Raw genomic sequence first — 22148 nt, 5'->3', positions numbered from 1 at the left:
TAGTTGTATAAACACATTTACATTACAGCACTGCGAAATATGCTGGCACTATATAAATAAATGTTGATAATAATAATAATCCTATGATTGACTGTGCACACAAACAAACCCTACATGTTCAGATGAGCCAATTACAGACAAAGTTCTGTCTTTTGCTTTTAAACTAGTGATGGGTAAATAAATTTGCCAGGCTTGGATTCGCAGTGAGTTTACACTGCAACAAAAAAAATTGAACATCAAAACGTAGTGTGCGAAAAAAAATTAACGTGCATCAAAATTATTCTGATTGACCATAATGCATTTTGGACAAAAATAAACCTCCCGAGCCACCGCAGGAGACTTGCTGTTTATAGGACACCTATAGGCCACCCACACCGGGACGGAGCTCCCGGTTCAAGCAGCCATGTTGGGGCACAGACATGCAGGTAATGGGCGAATGCCTCAACTTGCTCATTATGAGCGTGAAGTCTCGGTGAGTGTCCTTGCGCTGGTGGGGGGCTCCTTTTGGTTTGGGATAATATATTTTGCCAACAGGTGCCCTTCAAATCAGGCGGTGGAGCTGGGGAAGGGTACATGGACTTTTGTAGCATGTCGGTCAGAAGCTTACAAGCTTTATCACTTATCAAATGAAGTGGCATATTAAAGAATTTTTCCAAATGGGTATATATTTTTAAGCAAATATTGCCCTTTTACATCTCTTGCTTTAGACCACCATTTTGTGATGGTCTGTGCTGCCTCAGAGATCACCAGACCAGAAATACTGCAGCTTTACAGGTAACAGGAAGAAGTTTGGAAGCAAAAGACAGAACTCTGTCCAGTAACGTAACTAGAGGGGGGCGGGCTGGGGGGCGGGCCGGGGGGCTCTCCGTATGCCCAGAAACGGCCGAAGAACTCAGTGGCGCGTAAGCTGCTGGGGGGCCCTGAGGGGTGCGTGCCCTGACCCAATCGCACCCCCTGCTCCCCCGGTAGTTACGCCACTGACTCTGTCTTGTTAATTGGCTCATGCGACCTAACAACATGAATGGTTTGTTTATGTGCACTGTAAATCATAGAGTTCCAGGGGGCAGCCCTTATTTCTTAAAATGGCAATTTTCTATTTAGGGTGACCCAATGGCACATAATTTTAAAAAGTATATCTGAAAATGTTTATCTGAAAAGTTTATTGACATGGAGCAGGGTTTTACATATGAGCTGTTTTATGCAATATATTTTTATAGAGACCTACATTGTTCGGGGGTATAGTTTTCCTTTAATTGTTGTGCATACAAAATGCACACTCTCCAACAAAACTACACAAACTTCTAGGCACTGTTTGTTCAGAATTACAGTTTAATTCACTGTGCATAATTTGAAATGAATGCTATAAAACGTTATTGAGTTAGAAACCTGTGAAGGGAATTTGCATTATTTCACTTTAGTGGAAAGCTGGCAAAATATAAAAATGAAACTTTTATTAGACCCTTTCAAAATAAGAAATTGCAATGTAAGAATTGTTATTAGATTCCTAAATAAAGATACAAATTGGATGGTAAATTGAACTGCCCTGTTCATAACCCGTCTATGTGCTTCGTTCCTTTGGAGGAAGTGGCTTGTTAATTTCTTGGTCTTAATGCATTTTGCTTATCTCCTAATTAGCCATTGCCTCTAGCATATTTATGATGGCCTTTTCCACCCATCTGCCTCGATTTTAAATGCAGTCCTTTTTTTTTCTTTCTGTTTTCAGAAAGCTCATTTTTTGGGTACAGTTCTGCTGAACTAATAATCTGCAAGCTGATACATTCTAAAACCTTTCCTATTTCTTCACTTGTCATTGATAATTGCACAGCAAGTGTTCCCTTGAGAAGAACACAGAAATGAAGGGCAGAAGCCATATTTTACAAAGGTTTCTTTGCTTAAAAAGGGCTATGGTTAAAATACTACAGAGAGCGATTTATATGTGAAAGAATGAAATACTATTTTCAGATATTTAATATTTTAATGGTGTGTAGTACTTCAGATATATTGTATGCATGGTATTCTTTTATGTTGACAACATATGTTACATGTTACATATGTTACATGCAGCCAACATCCTTTGGGACACTCGATTTCAAATGCTCACCTACATAATGGAAGTTCTTCCAGAAAGTGTTGGTAGAAGTTACCAGGAGTTACATTATAGCTTCACTGCAACCTGGCAATGAATATTATACAAGCAATAGTCCTCTACTGTGGGGAATCTTGTCTGCAGAATATATGGGACCTGTTATCCAGAATACTCAGGACCTGGGGCTTTCCTGATCGAATCTTTCCATAAACTGGAATTTGAGTCTGCTAGAAAATCTTGTAAACATCAAATAAGCCCAATAGGCTGGTTCTGTTTAAATATAAGGATTAATTGGTTTGGATCATGTACAAGGTACTGTTTTATTATTACAGAGAAAAAGGAAACCATTGTCAAAAATTTTGATTATTTGGATAAAATGAAGTCTATGGGAGATGGCCTTTCTGTAATTCTGAGCTTTCTGGACTTAACGGGTTTCCGGATAATGGATCCCATACCTGTACTAGCAATGCAACAATGGAATGCGACATTCTTCCAGAAGAAATTCCATGAGATGTTTTGTTGGTCTTGAAGTTGATTTTTTGTTACATCAGTGTATTAAAGTGTCAATGTGCAATAAATATAATATTTATTGCACATTGACACTTTAATACACTGATGTAACAAAAAATTGGACACAATTAGTGATGACGCATAGTTTGACACATAATATAAGTAGTATCCTACGGTATTTGACTTTGCTACTTGTAATAGCTTAATTGGCTAATGGCAGAGGTGAGTCTCTCTCTCTCTCTCTCTCTCTCTCTCTCTCTCTCTCTCTCTCTCTCTATGATCAGACTTTTCCAACTTTTACAGCATTGGCAGTCTCTTAATTATGCACTTTAATCTTTTTCAACTTTCCCTAGTGCAAAGCTTTTTATTACAGAAGATAAGTAAATCTGTTGCTTAAAATTAAAAATGGTATACTGTATAGGCAGCAGTAATATAGAAAAACTGTGTCCTTTCAGATTCCTTTATGCATAGCATTTTTATAGAGCCAGGAAGGAAATTCTTATAATTGAAACAAAGACATAACATGGACAGATCCTTTGTTCTATCGCCTGGAGCAAAACAATGAGCCAAATGGCCACACTGCAATTCTGCTTGTGCCTACTTCCCACTGGAATAAAGAAAATGGGACACACACCATTGCCTTCATAACTTTATGATAAATTATATTTTAAAAAATAAAACACAAGACAAATTGGTCAGTATGAATGATGTTTGTAATAAAGCAAGCTCCCTTCAAGGTGAAAACCCAACTTTAAAGGAACAGTTATGTTAGAAATGATGCCTTGTAATGCGAAAGCTAATGCTACCTGCGCAGATATCCTTTAAAAAAAAAAAATCAATAGGTTTAGCAACTTTGAAACTGAAACTTTGAAATTGGAAGGCAATGGGGATTATTAATGGGATGTTATACTCCTTTTCCAACATGAGCGCAATGTATAGAACTTGTTCAATCCATTGCCTATTGTTTTAATTAAGAAATATCAGTGGTTTTTGCTATTCATTGCAAAACAAGAAATTGAAACGACTTTTCACTTTCCAACATCCTGGTTCTGCAGTGCTACTGTTTGAGGAGGGTAAGGTAATAAAATAAATTTTTCATTTGGCTAAATAATGATGACATGCAGTAATGTAATTTAACCTGCTTGTCTAATTGGAATTTGATCGATTTTGATCAGGAAGGTACTGTAGGTTTATTTGGGTTGTCTCACTCTTAGATCTTTAATTGTCATTAAAAGGCTGTGGATAGTCAAGCTCAAATTGTCCCTTTTGTCTTTGAACAACATTTTACAGGTATCTACAGTGGTGAATAAATAATTGTTGTTTAGACTAAAATATTATATTATTATTACTTTTTCAAAGTGGCAAAAATATTGGTTTAAACAGGGAAATTTACAACAGAAATGGAGGGACATTTAGGGTCAGTACATTATATTTCTAGGTTGCGGGAGATTTGGTTTCCTATTTTAGTGGAGGAGGTAGCCTGAAAGCTCTCGCATGAGGGTCCGGAGTGAATAAGTGAGTATAAATGAAAGTACTTTATCCAAAATAGAACTATTTTTAACCATAAGGTATATTTGGTGGAGATAGTAAGAATAACCTATGCTCCAATTATTTGATACATGTGTAACGCTAATCTTGGCTATCCAGACCACAGATAGTTAAGTGTCCAGCTAGTGATATGAGCATGGGTTACATTGCGACTCACACATCAGGATCAGGGCCTTTGCTAAGTGGAAGTCTTCCCTTAAGATGTAGTGTAACTATAACACAAATGCTACTGTATAACAAAAAAAGGAAAGATTGGACGCCAGGAGGTTCTTATGGTGAAAAACAGAATGGATGGTTTATTAGCACAAGCAATTGACCACTGGTAGTGATCGGCGAATTTCTCCCTTTTCGTGAGGATGGTGTAACATATCACAGAGTATGGTGGATAGAGGAGGATTTTACAGCATTTACTCCCATAAGGCAAATATTCAAGCGTACATCAATTCCCTCAGGCAGATACACCTTTAACTGGTCCGGATCCCATCCATTGGAGTGGTTAGGGAGACGAATATTAGCCTAACACCCTATCTGCTGTGGTCCCTTCACTAACGGCATACAAGGAAGCCTTTTTGGGAAGCTACTCCCTGCTATTATCCTTGATGGAGCACACAACTGCTCTTTCCATATAATTCCACTCAAAAATCGTGAAATTTGGAGGATTTCACTCAAAAATCATGAAATTTGAAGGATTTCACTCAAAAATTGTGAAATATGAAGGATTTCACTCAAAAATCATTAAATTTGACGGTTTTCACTAAATAAATTTGAAAATCTGATATTTTCATGAAAAAATAGTGAAAATCAGAAATTGACGCCGGGGAATTTTCACCAGCGAATTTTCACGGGAGATTCGCGAATTTATGGTGGCGAAACGAGGAAATTCGCTGTGAATTCGTGCCATGCAAATTTATTCGCCCATCACTACTTGGTAACCTCATTCATGGGGTTTCCTGGTCCCCGACTTAAACACTAAAGGTGCTGTCCCTTTAGGGCGGTGGCTTTACTGGGCCTTGGTGTACCCAGGCTCAATGGGAAACACCTAGCTGGAAGGACACCAGGAGCCAAAGAGGCAGATTCACCCCTTTCCACACACTATATTGAAGTGTGGCAGGAAGTGGTCATTAGACCAGTCTGATAGCTTTGCACAGAGCCATAACTAGGGGTAGAAAGAATAGGCATGTGTCTGGGGTTGCAACTTGGGGAGGTAGTGAGTGAGTTGTATTATTGAGGTAATATTGCTTGATGTTGGTTTACCAACCAAGTGGGCGTGTGTGGGTTGTTGGTGCTGTGCAGGTAGAAACAAACATATATTGCCTTGTGTGCCAAGGTATTGCCAGGTATAGGCTGTGTGTTAGGGATCTTGTTTGAATCACCTGTTCTATGGTTGCTGTAGGTGCTAGACTTCGAACTATATGTACCTTTTCATACATTACATGTTTTTTAAAGAGAGCTTTAAATCCCCTCTGGCAGCCTCAGCCCTTGTTTGTTCAGTAAGCTACACTTCAAGAGGGTAGTTGAGGTCCCAAGTTCCTCACAACTCAACAAAACTCTGAAGCCCCATTTTCTTTTTAAAAAAAAATGTTTTTAGGGTATTTCTATAAAGGACATCTGTCTGGATTCTCATTCCTACAAATTTTATCTCTATTTTTTTCTTTACATCCCAAAGTCCACACCAAACAAATTAAAACTTTTATTTCTCTGAAATTAGACTGGTTCACTGGCAGTGTTCTACATATAGGTAAACATTGGTTTTTTTTTCACAAACAGTTAACAATTTCTTAATGTTTTTTCTCTGCTCTCCCAAACATCGCACAAGCTCCTTCTACACTTCCAACAGTGAGCTCACTCCCAGGCCCATTACTTGATCAATGACCCTTTCTCATCACTGTGCCATGATATATATAGACTGATATGGAAATCACAGGTAATCACAAAAAACAAACTTATTATTCAGTGTTACATTTAACAATATCCGAGACCTTTTAAAACGAGACGTTTTATACAGATAATAGTCTGTACCCCACAGGTTCAGTGTTTTGCAGTAGTTAAATCTTGGGCACAGAACATTGTGTAAGCACTATTCTGTTTCTTAGAGTTTGTTGTAAGGAAATGCATAACAATGCTGTAGGAGCAGAAGATGTCCATTTATGTAAGGACAAAAGATTTCAAATGGGTAGCAACATACATGCCCATTGTTCAATTAAAAATGTGATCTCCTTTACAAGGTTTCCGATTGTTTCACACTTACTTGCCTTTTTCTCCATTTGTTGCCTCGAAGATTAACATAAAGGTAGGCAGCCAAAGTAAGTTCTGTTAGCAAGCCATAATAGTTTCTTGTACTATAAAATCACCTTAGATAAACCTCTGACAGAAGCCTATTGATTCCTAATCTATATTCTGCTAAAATAAGATTCTCGCCTGGAGAGACATGTGCAGAATTTGCTATTGTGTGATGAAACACTGATGGAATTAATGAGAAGAAAACAGAAATAGCTCTGGAAATGGCAAGGTTTAATCATCCATTTACATAGGCAAATTTAAGAATCGTCTTAATTATGTGAGAAGGGGTGAGATTAATACATGTAAAAGGTAATGTTGAGTGGATAGTAAGGCCCATACTATCCCTTTTTTTGGATTTCCCATTGTTTTTGTGAGGGGAAGTATTAATAGAAGATACAGTATATGGAACTTGCTACTGAGGCTTTTTTTTGGTTCAGGAATGAAGTTGTATATGATAGAGTGAATTATGTGCTGTGTAAACAGTGTGTTTTATAAATAAAAACGACACCATAAAAAATCCCTTAAAGAAATTATCTCTTAGCAATGGAAGATCACGTGTTTTAGTTAAAATGTTTTCTTTTGTCCTACAAATTAAGATGTTTAGTGTATATATATTAAAACCCCTTTTGTGCTCTCCGGTTTCTTTAAGCCCTCTATTAGAGACTCTTATTTGCAAATGAACAGCTGTGATTGAGATTTATTTTTGTCCTCTGGCCTTCACAGCCTCCATGTATTGTAATCATTTCTTGTAACATGAGCCCTCCCACCCCTCCATCTATATATTTGAAAAAACAGCACATTTAGAACATTATCCCTGTGAAATCTGTAGTCATTGGAGAACATGCTCTTTTGTTCAGCAGGATGATCTAGGCAAACAAAGAAACATGGACAACATCCCAATAGTAATTAAGACCATATGGTGACAGAAGAAGGTTTCATGGTGGTGCCCTTTGAATGTCAATGCACCAGTAATGCATAATAATGTAATATGACAGATGCAATATTAACCATTCTACTTAGCAGAAGGCTGCTATTGTAGCCCATTTAATACCATTGCACGAGAAAGGTGAAGGGCAGCCAATGGAATAGGACAATGGTAAGCTGCACTAACTAAACAGGAGGTCAAGCAAAAAATAATTAACCTGTGTCGGGTTTTCAGCATTTATAAATCATAGGTCAATTATACATTGCAATTGCTTTATCATTTCCATTGCACAGACATGTGTAACAGCTTGTTCTCGCTCTCTGACATCTTTTATAACCAGCTTGAAACATAACTGTCACATTTTGTGATTTTTTTAATCAATGAACCAGTTATGTAATAATATATGATAACCTGTCAGAAAATAATTTTGTTTTAGTCGTGATGCTTGCAAGGCATATTTTAATATGTGTTACTAACAGGGCTTGTTATCTTCATGTCAATAAAACAGGATTAATGGGGTTCCTTATAGCTGCCATTGGATTATTTCATTGCTTTTACTTCTGTATAGATAAAGCAGATATAGTCTGATATACAGGCCCATAAATATTTGGACAGAGACAACTTTTTCTAATTTTGGTTCTGTACATTACCACAATGAATTTTAAATGAACAACTCAGATGCAGTTGAACTGCAGATTTTCTGCTTTAATTCAGTGGGTTGAACAAAAAGATTGCATAAAAATGTAAGGAACTAAAGCCTTGTCTCAGGCAGCAGTTCCCCAGAAGTTACCAGGGGCGCCAAAAATCATCTGTTATTAGTCATATACTTAGAAAGAAAGTCCCAATGTAAAAACCTAAAGAAAATTTATCTCACCAGTAATACGTGGGGCCTGGGTGCTCATGCCCCAGACCTACAGCTCGAGATGGAGGTACAGTATTCAACCAAAGAAGAAAAATTGCAGGCACTCACAGATCCATCAAACAGGCTTGTAAAAGAGCTAAGAACTTTATTTAGGTCACATATGCATTTCGTGCCAGTGGGCACTTAATCATAGGCAGCCTATTATTAAGTGTCCACTGGCAGGAAATGCATAAGGCTATGTATTTATCTATTTTAGTGATCTAAATAAAGTTCTCAGTTCTTTTACAAGCCTGTTTGTGGGAACTGTTTTTCTTCTTTGGTTGGATACTGTACCTCCACCTTGAGCTTTAGGTCTGGGTCATGAGCACCCAGGCCCCATGTATTACTGGTGAGAAAAACTTTCTCTAGGTTTTTACATTGGGGCTCTGTGCATGCACAGTAGCAGAGGGGAGGGAGGGAACAATGAAGGAGGGGATGAGGAGGGAGGAGAGAGCTACAGAGGTATATCGAACACGGAATAGGGGTAGTCAGAAGATGCTTAATAGGTACCTGCCAAGCACCCCCTTATTGTTGCATCCTAGGCAGGTGCCTCTTCTGCCTACCCCTAGTTCCTGCCCTGGCTCAATTTGAAGCTTGTACCGTGAATGGGGATTTACGCACAACTGACTGCAGGGAAACTTGTGGGAACACAACTGCAATAGCATACATAAATAAGCCCTTATATATCTGTTTGACATTTAGAGACTTATTACTTCCTTTATGGTGCTTCTTAATATCTTTATTAATAATAAAGATATTTCTAATAACTATTTATATTTTTTAAGGTTTTTACAGAGCCAAACAAAAATAAGACGATGAACCCATAGTGGTGACTGCCCTTGCTTAAGGTAAGTCATGTTATTCATTATAAATATTTAAAGAACAAAAAAAGTTAAAAAAAAACATTACTCAAGGCTGACAATTATTATTTGATGGGAGTCTTTTTTTCTTGTAAAGTGTCCTAACGTTTCTTCTTTGGTAGTTTTAAGGGTAATTTTTTTTTTGTTTGAGGTCTAGTTGCCTATAGCAACTGATCTGGCCTTTGCTTGGGGTATATGGTACTTGTGGATTTCTGAAGAAACTAGACTTTGTTAAACAGTAGTTAAACTCACTTGGCTAACTAACCCAGTCATTGTGATCTGTTTATATTACCCTGTATTTAGTGATGAGTGAATCTGTCCCTGAAAATTTTTTCGAAACTCTGAACAAAATTTGTGAAACAGCAAAAAATATGAAACGCACTGAAGTCAATGGGCGTCAAATTTTTTTCTTTATGTGCATCACATTTTTACATGCATGCCATTTTTTCTTATGGTGACTTTTTTGTCTTGGCACAACTTTGTCAACTTTTTTGTTGCAGTTTCACAAAAAAATTCACAGATAGCAAAATGCAGAATATAGACGCAAATCTATGCATGGTGAAAAAAATTTGCTCATCACTACTGTACTACTGAAATGTAGTTCTCAAACTGGTAATACAATGGTCACAACAATGGAAATATTCCTAACCAATAATGAAGTATATTCATTTTTGACCATCTGAGCATAATTCTATTTCTACTGTGAGAGTTATTTTATTTTTTTTTACTTATTATACTGACACTATTATAATATGCTGTTAACGACGTACCATACGCTCCCGAAATAAGTACTCCTCACAGAGAGACATTAAAAGGCTGCTTTTACTTTTGTAAAATTATAAAATGTATAAAATGAGCATATTATATAGCACTTTCCTTCTGTTTTTGCAGAGAACACATTTCTTTAGCATTAAATAACCCACGCTGGCTTATTGAACTGAAACATTTCTGCAGACCCTACAGTGCAAAGCTTTATCAAAATCTCGAGTTGAGATTTTTTTTTTTTCCTGTGATGCAAAGTTTGTTCTCAAACAACAAAGAAGCCTCTTCAGATGAAACATTTGCATAATTTCATTTTCATACCTGCAGGATCTTTGAGGATGACTTTTATTTTATGTTGCTGTGCAGAAGAATCTAGATGGTGGCACTTGAATAAATCATGCATAGATTTTCTCCCTTTTTTGAAAAGCAAGATTTATGTCAGCAATTTGGGTCTTACAGATGTAGCCATTTCTAGTACGGTTTTTGTAAAGCCTGCAACGGTCCAATAAACCCAGTTTAACATTTTATTAGGGCTCTTAGTTTAGGCAGAGACATATGCACACACTTTGAGCCATCGAGAGTTATTGGCAGCCTTCTCACAAATAAACACTACAATGACATTGTTTCTGCTGTCCTATCTGAATTCTGACCGGCAGAATAAATGATGTCCTTGTAATATTACAATATGGTTATGTACACACACACTCCAACAGATTGCATCAAACACCCATCAGTGATCTTTATGGGATATGGCACCATTAGCGCAATCTGGCTATGCTCTGTACTGTATGAATGTGCTGTGGATGACATCATTAATGAAGCTGGGATGATAGCAAAATTTGGCGCAAGTCATGCATGCTGCCCCATCAGGTTACTTCTTTGTCATACAAATAATGTTGTATTATTTCATCCAGTTGTCCTGTTGAGAACCACATGAATACTTCACTTGGGTGGAATCATCAGGTTCCCATTTGGCAGTTGGCAAAGATTTTCTTTAATCCAAGATTATGCTTCTCTAATTATACCCCCTTGTATTTTATAATGACACATGTCCCTGGGAAGTTTCTAATTTTAAACTGCAATGTGAAGGTCATGAGTGAAGGTCATTTTTCAATCCCATTAAGTTACAAGTGTAGCATTAGTGAGTAAATGAATTCTATGTTAGACCTATACCTATGCATTTGAGAGAAATGCCAGTTGATTTGACTCCTTATAAATGACATCTGTGCCAACCTAGAGCACGCTAGCAGACAGGGGCGATCCTGGCCCCTCCGCCGCCTGAGGCAGCAGCAGTTGCTGCTGCCCCCCCTCCCCCGGAAATTCGCTCTTAAAGTACCAGGAGCAGCATTTTTGCTGCCCCTGGTACCTAGTGGGGTGCTGCCGCCTGAGGCGGCAGCCTCAACTCGCCTCATTGGCGAAGCACCCCTGCTAGCAGAGGTAATAACTAAGTAGATAATGTATTTATAAAATTGTCTATCTTTTAGAGAGTTATATCTGGTGCCAGCACCGTCTTTTAAAAATCATTATATTGTTTTTATTATTAAAGGAATGCAACAAACTATATTTAAAATGAGACCATACTTTGTGCATTATTAGGGATGTTTAAGGACACTATTAATGCTGTTTTTTTTTCCATTTGTGTTATAGTGTCTCAGATATGCTATGCATTACTTACTCTTTCCAGATTTTGGGGTTCATACCCCACTTTGCAGTCAAGAATTTTGACCAGGGTCACCCTTACCCAATAAAAAAGCCTGAAAATATATGAAATCATTGCATTATCAATAAACATGGTATTGTTCCCAGAATATTTAGGATATCAAGTTGCCAACACAAATTCCACCTCCGCTGTCCTTCAGGGAAACTGGAAGACTACAAATTAGCATTTGCCCGATATATCAAACCAATAGCCAGTGAATCCCCCATCTACTGCCTTTGGATCCCAAGTAGGGCCACTGTCACTGCTTGAAAACCCATTATACTGACTGTAAAGCCATGCCCTTATTCAGTTTTTACCTAATTGTTGCACTTTTGAAGGCAGCTCTATCAGCACCATTGCAATACACCCTATATAGCTAATTAAACAAAAGCCTTAATTTATAGGTAACCTTCATAGGCAGAGCTTGTCCCAGGTAGTACAGGGAAGCTGGTGACTTGTCTTAGTAAAATAAATATCCAAATTTTTGGCATTAAGGCTTTCTTACCATTATTCTGCAGAGAGGCGAGCTGCATAAATCACTCTGTAGTACTGCAATCCTTTCCTGTACTCTCTGTTTTGTTAATAGGATTCAGCTATGCTGACGTTTTACCCACCCCCGCACCTTATTGGTCTGATATTACTAGCTTCTGATAAGGCCTGCCACCTATCTGATAATCTACCAATTGGCTAGAAAAATAATGCTTGATGCTAATGTTCAGGGTTGGACTGATCAAGTAGGGCACCAGGAAAAATCCCAGAGGGTCTTGGCTCTCGTGGGCCCTGCTGACCCAAACCTGCTTCCCACCTGGCATTATAGGCCCCTCCTCCTTGATTATGCGAAAAAAGCGAAATTACAAGGAATGTGCGGGGGGGGGGGTTTGCAGAGTTGGAGTGCGGAGGATCTCATGATTGGGGTCTTGGAACCCCCCTCCCAGTTAGCTGCTAATGTTAATAATAGGAAAGAAATATAATTTTATTTTGTATTTGTTTTAGAAAAGCTGGCAACGCTAGCTCCTGGTGAGTTTTCTCAAGTGCTTCTTGACTCTTTCTGAGCATAGTCCTACTGAGCATTGCCTGTATTTGACCAAATTTTGTTCTGTACTTGGAATTTCCATTTGGTTTTCAAAGCCTGTTTACTAACCCATCATACTATCTGATTCAAAGCCTGCCAAGTGGCCCCACTGTGAACATTTTGGCACAAAGATGTAGAAGGCTGGGTATTCGTGATGGGCAAATCTGAGCCGTTTCACTTAGCTGAAAATTTGCCAAAAGCAAAAAATTTGGCAAATGCATTGAAGTCTTTTTCTTGACTCTCCACAAATTTTTTCACCCATTGGAGTCTATGGGCATCTTTTTTGCGGGGAAACCTGGTCAAAAATTTTGCTCGTTACTTCTGGGTATTATTATGATTTTATTTTGCTTTTAACCATGTCCCTGAGCAGATCTGCCAGTCCTGAGATTGACTAAAGGAGGAAGGTATTTCTTTTTAAACATTGTGGGGAATTCTAGCAAAAGTAAACTCTTTGGAATAATTGTCCACTTGTGAAGTAAATGTGTGAAATTTCTGCAGGAAATACATTTTGAGAGGGAAAAACACTTTAGAGAATAAAAATAAAAAATAATAGGAGCTGTGAAATTTATTAAAAACCCATTGGAGTTGGGGAGCATAGTTCTCACTGAAATGTGATCATAAATCAGGCCTTGTAATAGATATTAGGTTAGGTAATTTTGAACATTATATAAATGTAGCGCATCCTTAAATGTGCTTTTGGTTGTTTATTATGGCTGTGTGTGACCAGTCTAAACTGCTTGTAATGTGCCCCGGACCCCAGTGTACACATGCTACTCCCTGCAACTCCTGGTACCTGGTGTAGTTCAGTGCAGCAGGAGATTCAACCAGGCAAGTTTCTTTGCAATAACAGAACTGGTTTATTTTAAGTTCCCCATAGATGCGACGATTCTTCTTGCCGAACGACCGATTTTAGGGAAGTCCAACCAATCCTTCGAAATTATCGTGCGGTTAAGGCCAGGTCAAAAAATTGTTGTCGGTCCCAGTGCAATTTATCTATGTTTGCAGGGCCAAGCAGGCAGCTCCCCTTTGTTTTCCTGGCAAATTGGTCTTTTGAGTTGATGGTCAATTCATACGATCGTACGATCGTTCCGAGAAAATCGTGGTCTCACGATGAGGATCGGATCTTTTAAAAATCTCAACATCTATGGCCAGCTTAACAGGGAACTGTTGTAATAGAGTAATTCACAGGCACTTAGATGTCCACAAAATAACAGTGATAGGATATTGTTAGATGACAATAATCCCTCGAGGAAAAACAAGGTGCTCCAGGTGAGCTAATTCACAATGACCATCGTCAGAGTAGCAGCAAAAAAGACTCAAAAGATAATTACCACTCTCACTGGGAATAATCGCTCCTGATGATCACTAAAGCTTGGGTTTCTCAGCCTGGGGTCTTGTATTTTGGTACCGGACTTGGTCCTCACCTCACCCACTGTAATCAGCCTGGTCCTCAACTCACCCACTGTAGTCCCTGCTCTAGTGGTTTACATACCATGGGGTCATTATAAAACCCTAACCCCACTACTTCTCCTCGTTGGAGCAGAAACTGTTCACTACATACCCTGAGCCTCTCTATTGCTCCTAGAGCAACTATGACATAATCTGTCTATCACTAAATATCTCTATCTATCCTTAACACTGGCAGCCCTGGACCTGTAATATCTCACAAAAAGGAAAGGCCCCAGGAAAGACCATGAGCACATGGTGCTAAACCCCTTTATATTTTATACTGCTGCCACCTAGGGACATAGCTGCCTGAATTAAACTAAAGGACCATTAGGTGTCCTATTACCAAGGGGAAGACTGCCTGAGTTAAAAGTACCCAAACCTCTGGGTCCCTACATAAATGTATAGGATTCCATTAAAATTGGAATGAGTTTCTCTGATTTTACCACTCAGCTTCCTTGATGGACAGGATTTATCTTAGTTTTTTTTTTAAATAAATGAATTCTTTGCAGCTTTAATCACAATGCACACACATGAACATTATAAATTTGAAACGTTTATCTATTGATTACACTTTAGATTACAGTTTATTTAATGTATAAATTAATTTCGTAATTTGCAAATTTCCCAGTTCTTCATTTATCCTGCCAATTTTTTCATTGATCCGGTGTAATTGTTATTCTCCAACGGCTTTCATAAGAGTGACCTTCAGATAACTTCCTATATATTTATTGTTTGTTTGTTTTGCACTTAATGTTTCTTCCTTGGATTTGTGGCAAGGCAACAAAGGCTCAAGCCTAGGGTGGCTCAAATTAAGGGGTGGAATACTGCCCATACGCATGTGAAGTCTGCTCTTGTCTGGAGCACTAGGGACTAGACATGCAAGATTTTCCCCCCAATTATACGATTTTGTGTGTGCCCTTCTGTAGTAAAAAAGGATGTACTAGCGCACAAACTGAGGGGAGGGGGGCGACGGTGGATACCGGCCTCCAGCAGCACAAGTAGAATGTCTCAATGAATGTGCTCAGACACATTTTTTGGATATCAAGTCCAATAATATAACCAATGTGACCAATCTTTTTTTAGATTGTTCAATAAGTGACCTCCTGTTTCTTAGGGTCACTGGTATAGAAGTAGTGCAAAGTATTACTGAGTGGAGTATATCTTGCCTCATACTACAAAAAGAGGTAGAATGGGTATTTTATTTACAGAAGAGAATCCCCACCATTATGTTTTTCAATTTGATGTAACCTGTTTTAATAAGATTGTGCCTATGTTTTCTTAACTTAATAATTGATATTAAAGTTTTTTCCCTCATTCTTTTTCCTTTTCGTTAATTTAGTTTGTGTTCTTATTGGTGGCTTTTCCCTTAAAAACTTTTGTTTGCAGTGTTATTCAACCTATGATTGAGTGTAGGCACAAAACGAGTTAGATCACCTTTCTGTGAACAAGTTATTTGAATATATTTTTTTTTTATTATTTTTATACTTGGCCTGTACTTTTTTCAGAGTGCAAGTCCTACTTTATTTCTACTGTAGCCAACTGGTCATTGGGACAAAGGTAAACACAACAGGTACAGCAAGACTTATACACTACACTGCAGTCAATATAAGCAATATATGAACATAAAAATCCGTAAAATGCAGGGCCTATGTAAGCACTACATTCAATGTCTAATAACTTTCTCTAACATTTAATAGCCACTAAAGGCTGCAAACCATTATAATCAAGACTGAAGGGGGTCTGTCTGCTGTCACTCCTAGACAAGGCTCTCCTCCATAACTCATGCCCCTTCCACTACTTTTGCCCTCAGTCCTAAACCCTACTATGCCCTACACTTTGTACTCCTATCACTGGCTCCCCTGCCAGTGCTGCAACTCAGCTATGATACCATCCTTTAATTCTCTACTCCTTGCTTAAGGGAAGGCAGGCAGAGCTGTTTTAAGGTAAAAGAGAACACCCTTCCTTCCTCATTGAACCCCTTTGTGTCTCCTATGTCTCCCATAATTACTATCATAAATTGGTTCCCTACTTCCTAAACCTAAGGCCCTGTCGTTTCCAAGTTCCTGACTCACTCTCTCACCCCACCCTCGGGCATTTTTAAAAAAAATATTTCTATAAATGTCTGTCTAAAATGTATATGCAGTCACGGATAGGTTATAAGTCAATTCATGTATTTGCAGCAACCATGTGCTCTATACTTCTTATGCTTTTGTTATTACAACGAAAACAACAGCAAAAATGACCATTTGTTTGATATACCTGTTTTTCTTTATTTTGGTTATCTTACAATTTTTTTTCATTTTAACTTTGTATTAGATTACCAAATTATTTCACGTGGAACAGTCTGTTAGCTCTTGTTTATTTTATTTCCTATAGCTTCAGGAATTCCCAGATAATGTTTTCCATTTCCAAAGTGTCCTATTCTTAAGGGATATGAGGGGGAGAAAATATAAAACAATTGTAAATTCAATAGAATTGTCAGAAACATGCTAAACCAATACCCGCAAAAAGACTCTTAGCAACGAAGCAGGCCTAAATAATGAAAATGTGTGTTCTGTAGCAAACAATATACTCTGCAGAACCTGCATAATCCTTCTCTGTGGGCATTGAGTCTCCTGAATATTAAGAAGGCCTGTTCTGTTTATGAAGCCAGAAAAAGAGAAGTTATATTTTATTTATATAGCCAGCAGTTTCTAATGTTCTACACAGAGTAGACAAATTGAGAGAAATTTTAATATTGAAGAAGACACTATTACACACATAACTGCCATGCCTTGATAATTCATGGATCATTTCAACAAAACTATGATTATATATATATATATGTGAGAAAGTGCAGATCGCACTCGCAGGTCTTAGAAGCAATAAGTGTCATTTTATTAGTGGACAATCGCTGATGTTTCGTCTGATACAACAGCCTTTCTGAAAGTGAAAAAATGGTTCAAACAAACGGAATAAATACCAACCGAAAGTAGGGGGAAGTGACGCGAGAGAAACATCATCAGTGACAACATAACAGTACATAACATGAAAAAAGTTTGTTACATGAAAAATACTGAAAAAATTCTAAATAAACAATAATAGTCAAATAGTAATCATTAAGAATAATTAAAACACATGAAATGGGGTATGTTAAGTATAGCCGCAGTTGCCACGGTCAGGGACCCTCTACGTGAAGCAGTATAACATTCTCAACAATCAAACTAATCTCTCTTAGGTCAAAACAATGTATCAAATGAACAAGTGACAATTAAGGAGAAGGAACTGAGAGGCGCTGTGTCACACAATATATCAATGCGATAGTGGATGCGTCTCATTAAGGCTGTAAAGTAGGGGTCAGGATCGGAAATAGAAGGACCGTGGAGAAAAGGAAAACATAAATGAGAGCGAAAAGTAGAGAAAAAAACTAAAGGTTTCGGAGGTTTTATTTTTATTTTTATGTTTGTCCACCTAGTTTTCCGCTATATCTTCTTTACTTATAGGTGCACTCTCAGCTGCATCTACTGTCCCTCCGAAACCTATCTATCTATATTTATAAGGAACATATCTTGCAATTGACCCGGCTGGACACAATTGCTAGAACACACCCTTTAGTTCACATTCTAGGAGCACTTGCGTCCCCTGCCCTTTGCGCTCTGTTTCGATGTGGATTAGTTGCAGGCTGTACCTCCTGGTGCTTTGTCTACTTGAAGCAATGATGCAGTCAGACATGTATAAGAGAATGGAGCCACAGGTTGCCAAAATATAGTGCAGAGGCCTGTGGCTATTTGTGCACACTAGAATGCAGAATGCAAAGTGCAAAAAAGTGACCATATATATTCACAATTGGTGGTCAATGTTTATTAAATGTATTTATATTTTAATGATCCAATTGTATCATTATTGTATCCGTTTATTACACAAGATGTATATAAGAGAAAGGGGCACTAACTGGTTTAAGGCACATGAATAACAAAGTCCAAATACACCAAAGGTCAAAAACAAATGTTTAATGCTCCAAGGGTTAAATGCAAATTATCAGACAACTCCAACAAATGTTCCACATGGGGTGCTGCCTCCTTACAGGTCCCAAATAAACATACAAGAGGGTGCACTCCCATTGTGTAAAATTGCATCAGTACCTTTATTCTAAAAAGATATATTGCACTTAGCAGAAAATGATTGTTCATCAATAAATATGTTTCCCAAAGCATTTCATTGTCTCCCGAGTTTCTCAAAGGTGATGGTGTGCTGTATCTATCAACCTAGGGTTGAATAGCATGTAAAAGAGTATGGTCTGTATCTTAGAAATATAATTTTTTATTAGCATAGAAAAATTGATTTCTAAAAGTTATGGACAGAATATTAAATTGAGATGCTCAAGGTCAAAACAGGCTACAGTAAAGCAAATTTCACTGCCAGATGATTTGTTATGCAGTCCAGCAAGAGTTTATGAGGTCATTCACTAATTAAAGAAAAGAATTAAAGAAAAGAATGTGCCCATATCTACACAATTTCATTTATAAGAAACCCAAAGCAGCTAACACATTTTGGTCAAAGGCTGATTGCATGTCATATATGTGTGACATGTAGTCTAGACAAAGTTTGGGACAGATTTATGCTTTTAGAAGACAATTGTGTTTTTTTCTGCTCATAAGTCCCTCTGCTTGCCAGAGAATCTGTACATCACCCTTTATGGAAAGCAGAAGGACAGTATCCATTACTTCCTGATGGAACCAAGTTGAGAAGGGGTTTGCATTACACTGTGAGTCTGAAAATGGTTTCCTTGCAATACATGGAATCAAGTCTGTCTGTTAATCTGGAAGTTCAGATTGTGTTTATGCACAGTTTCTACATAAGCCTAAACTAAACAAGCTCCAGTCATAAAAGCATATACAAGGTACAAATTATGACTTTACAGTATAAACATACTTTTATATGAAACTGTGGTATATTTAGTAACAGAAACTGCTCAACCCCATATAAAAGTGCTAGAAATAAAACAAAATTAAAAGTATCTCTAATTATGACATCTTATAAAGATGGATTCCATTTCCGCATATCTCTGCAGATAGGCACACATCTTGTTAGTCTGGTCACAGACACACTTACATGGTGAAAAGCATGATTGTTATCATAACATGGCTAATTTGTGCTGTGCATAGTGCCAGCATACAAAAGAATTGCCATCCTTCCTGATGCTGCTTTATAAAGTAAAGACATGTTTATTCCTGGTTTAGTCTGAATGCATTGTCAGTCTGAGTTTAAAGGTACTGGGTATTCTGTAATTCTGTATGTATTTTGATTCTCTCTCTCAAATCAAATGAGCTTTATTGAAGGACCAAATACATTTAGCATGGCTGAAGCAGATAGAGAGTGAGATGGTGGGGTCAGGTGTGGCAGTTTATGGGATATGGGGAAAGTTTTGTTTCTCTCAGTCTATGACAGCCTTTTACATATTGTGCAGCTATTGCTACTGCCAGTGCCTGTTCTATCAGTAGTTTGTGGATTTTTTGCCATTCTTTTATGGATGTGGAGTCAGGGATGTGAAGGAAGGATCTCTGGGAGTGGGCATCCCTCAGTGCTGAGGATTAGGGGCACTTTAGCAGGAAGTGAGCCTCGTCCATCATTGCCTCCTGGTCACATCGATGACACAATCTCAGTGGCGTAACTACCGAGGAAGCAGACCCCGCATTCGCGGGGGGGCCCGGAGGTACAGGGGGCCCGGCGGGGCCTGCTTCCTCAGCAGTGCCTGATTACCCATAACGCGCCCTAGGCTACAGCCTCGTCTGTGAGGCGGAGCATAGGACAAGAGGCAGCCAGCCTCCCGCGAGCCCAACAAGTCAAAGTTTACGGCGTATACTCGAAAGCAGTCGGCGTGGGGCCGTTTCTGTGGTTCCGATTGGATAAGCAGGCTGTCACTTACACATTCGCTCCACAGTGTCATGGAAGTCCTGAGATGACTGACTCGCCGCTGATGCAGGTGAGACGTTCTTTGCTGTCAGTGGTCTGTTTCAAAGGCCTGACACGTTGAGACTTTCATATTGAACTCTATAGTTATTGCTTCTCAGAGTAAATGGCCTCTTTTTTTAGTTATAAGATGGGCTGTTGACGGAAAGTGCTGTAATATTCATAAACACGCAACCATCTACCCATCAGCCTTTATTTATATAGTGCTGACATATCCTGAGGCACTTTGCACAGATTGTCATAAATAATTCCACACCAGTTAGGTTGCGAGCTAAGGTGTTTACAGTAGATGATAAGAGATATATTTAGGATTACCAAATGGCAAAATTAAATATTTCAGTCATAAAACCATATGATTTTGTTAATACACAATCTGATCAATTCACAGTGGGTAAATATGTGTTTTGTTTGCAAATCTTTGCCAGTTTCAATGAGATTTCTGAAAATCCCCTTAAAACGTCCACTTTTCATTGCATCTTGTATATTTCCTAAAGTACTGAGCTGTAAATGCTTGGGGTCTACTGAACAGTTAAATTACGGTCAACAGTATTGAAAAGTAAAAAAAAAATTGAGATTAAAAAATACTTAGATGTATTGAAATTAAAAAAAAGTACTGTCAACATGCTGTTTCTTCTATATGAATCCTATACACTCATATGTGAGTGATTCCCTAAAATAGCTTCATAATTAAATGTTCTTTTCTGCCTGTAATCTAAAATAATGTTACTTGATACAAATTACAGTCCAATGTGAAAGGATTAATTGTCTTAATCAGAAAAGTAAGTGATTTGGAAAAGTGAGTGTGTAATGATATGGCAAAAATATCCTACTATGAGTTCTGGGGTATTTATACATGAAATTGCCTTTGTATTATCCTGCTATGAATTCTGGGGGTATTTATAAATAAAATAATCCCTGTGCCATCCTGCTATGAGTTTTGGGGTATTTATACATGAAATAATCCCTATGCCATCCTGCTATGAGTTTTGGGGTGTTTATAAATGAAATAATCCCTATGCCATCCTGCTATGAGTTTTGGGGTGTTTATAAATGAAATAATCCCTATGCCATCCTGCTATGAGTTTTGGGGTATTTATACATGAAATAATCCCTATGCCATCCTGCTATGAGTTTTGGGGTGTTTATAAATGAAATAATCCCTATGCCATCCTGCTATGAGTTTTGGGGTGTTTATACATGAAATAATCCCTATGCCATCCTGCTATGAGTTTTGGGGTGTTTATACATGAAATAATCCCTATGCCATCCTGCTATGAGTTTTGGGGTGTTTATACATGAAATAATCCCTGTGCCAGCCTGCTATGAGTTCTGGGGGTATTTATACATAGAATTGTTACTGCGCCATCTTGATATGAATTCTGGGGGTATTTTACATGAAGTTGCCACTGCATTCATTCTGCTAAGTGATTTATGGGCATTATAAATGAAATTGCATCAGTGGCTTTTTTTCAGAACAATGAGATACATGAAATAATCCCTATGCCATCCTGCTATGAGTTTTGGGGTGTTTATAAATGAAATAATCCCTATGCCATCCTGCTATGAGTTTTGGGGTGTTTATAAATGAAATAATCCCTATGCCATCCTGCTATGAGTTTTGGGGTATTTATACATGAAATAATCCCTATGCCATCCTGCTATGAGTTTTGGGGTGTTTATAAATGAAATAATCCCTATGCCATCCTGCTATGAGTTTTGGGGTGTTTATACATGAAATAATCCCTATGCCATCCTGCTATGAGTTTTGGGGTGTTTATAAATGAAATAATCCCTATGCCATCCTGCTATGAGTTTTGGGGTATTTATACATGAAATAATCCCTATGCCATCCTGCTATGAGTTTTGGGGTGTTTATAAATGAAATAATCCCTATGCCATCCTGCTATGAGTTTTGGGGTGTTTATAAATGAAATAATCCCTATGTCATCCTGCTATGAGTTTTGGGGTGTTTATACATGAAATAATCCCTATGCCATCCTGCTATGAGTTTTGGGGTGTTTATACATGAAATAATCCCTATGCCATCCTGCTATGAGTTTTGGGGTATTTATAAATGAAATAATCCCTATGCCATCCTGCTATGAGT

At 38.0% G+C, this 22148-nt stretch overlaps 1 protein-coding gene across 3 annotated transcripts in view; it reads left to right on the top strand.

The window, feature by feature from the left end:
* LOC108712644 (phospholipid-transporting ATPase VB) overlaps window positions 1-22148 on the top strand; it is a 332007-nt gene that overhangs the window by 20679 nt on the left and 289180 nt on the right. For 2 of the 3 annotated variants that reach the window (XM_018254962.2, XM_041588038.1), the window contains exon 2: window positions 9036-9098. The exons of the other annotated variant lie outside the window; for it this stretch is intronic. The gene's annotated coding sequence lies outside the window, so the exon portion shown is untranslated. The remainder of the gene's footprint in view (window positions 1-9035; window positions 9099-22148) is intronic. 3 annotated transcript variants of the gene reach the window in all.

The sequence above is a fragment of the Xenopus laevis genome, chromosome 3S (assembly GCF_017654675.1).
Source record: "Xenopus laevis strain J_2021 chromosome 3S, Xenopus_laevis_v10.1, whole genome shotgun sequence".
Taxonomy (NCBI): domain Eukaryota; kingdom Metazoa; phylum Chordata; class Amphibia; order Anura; family Pipidae; genus Xenopus; species Xenopus laevis.
Note: the sequence above shows the minus strand (reverse complement) of the source record. Positions and strands in the feature narration are given on the sequence as shown.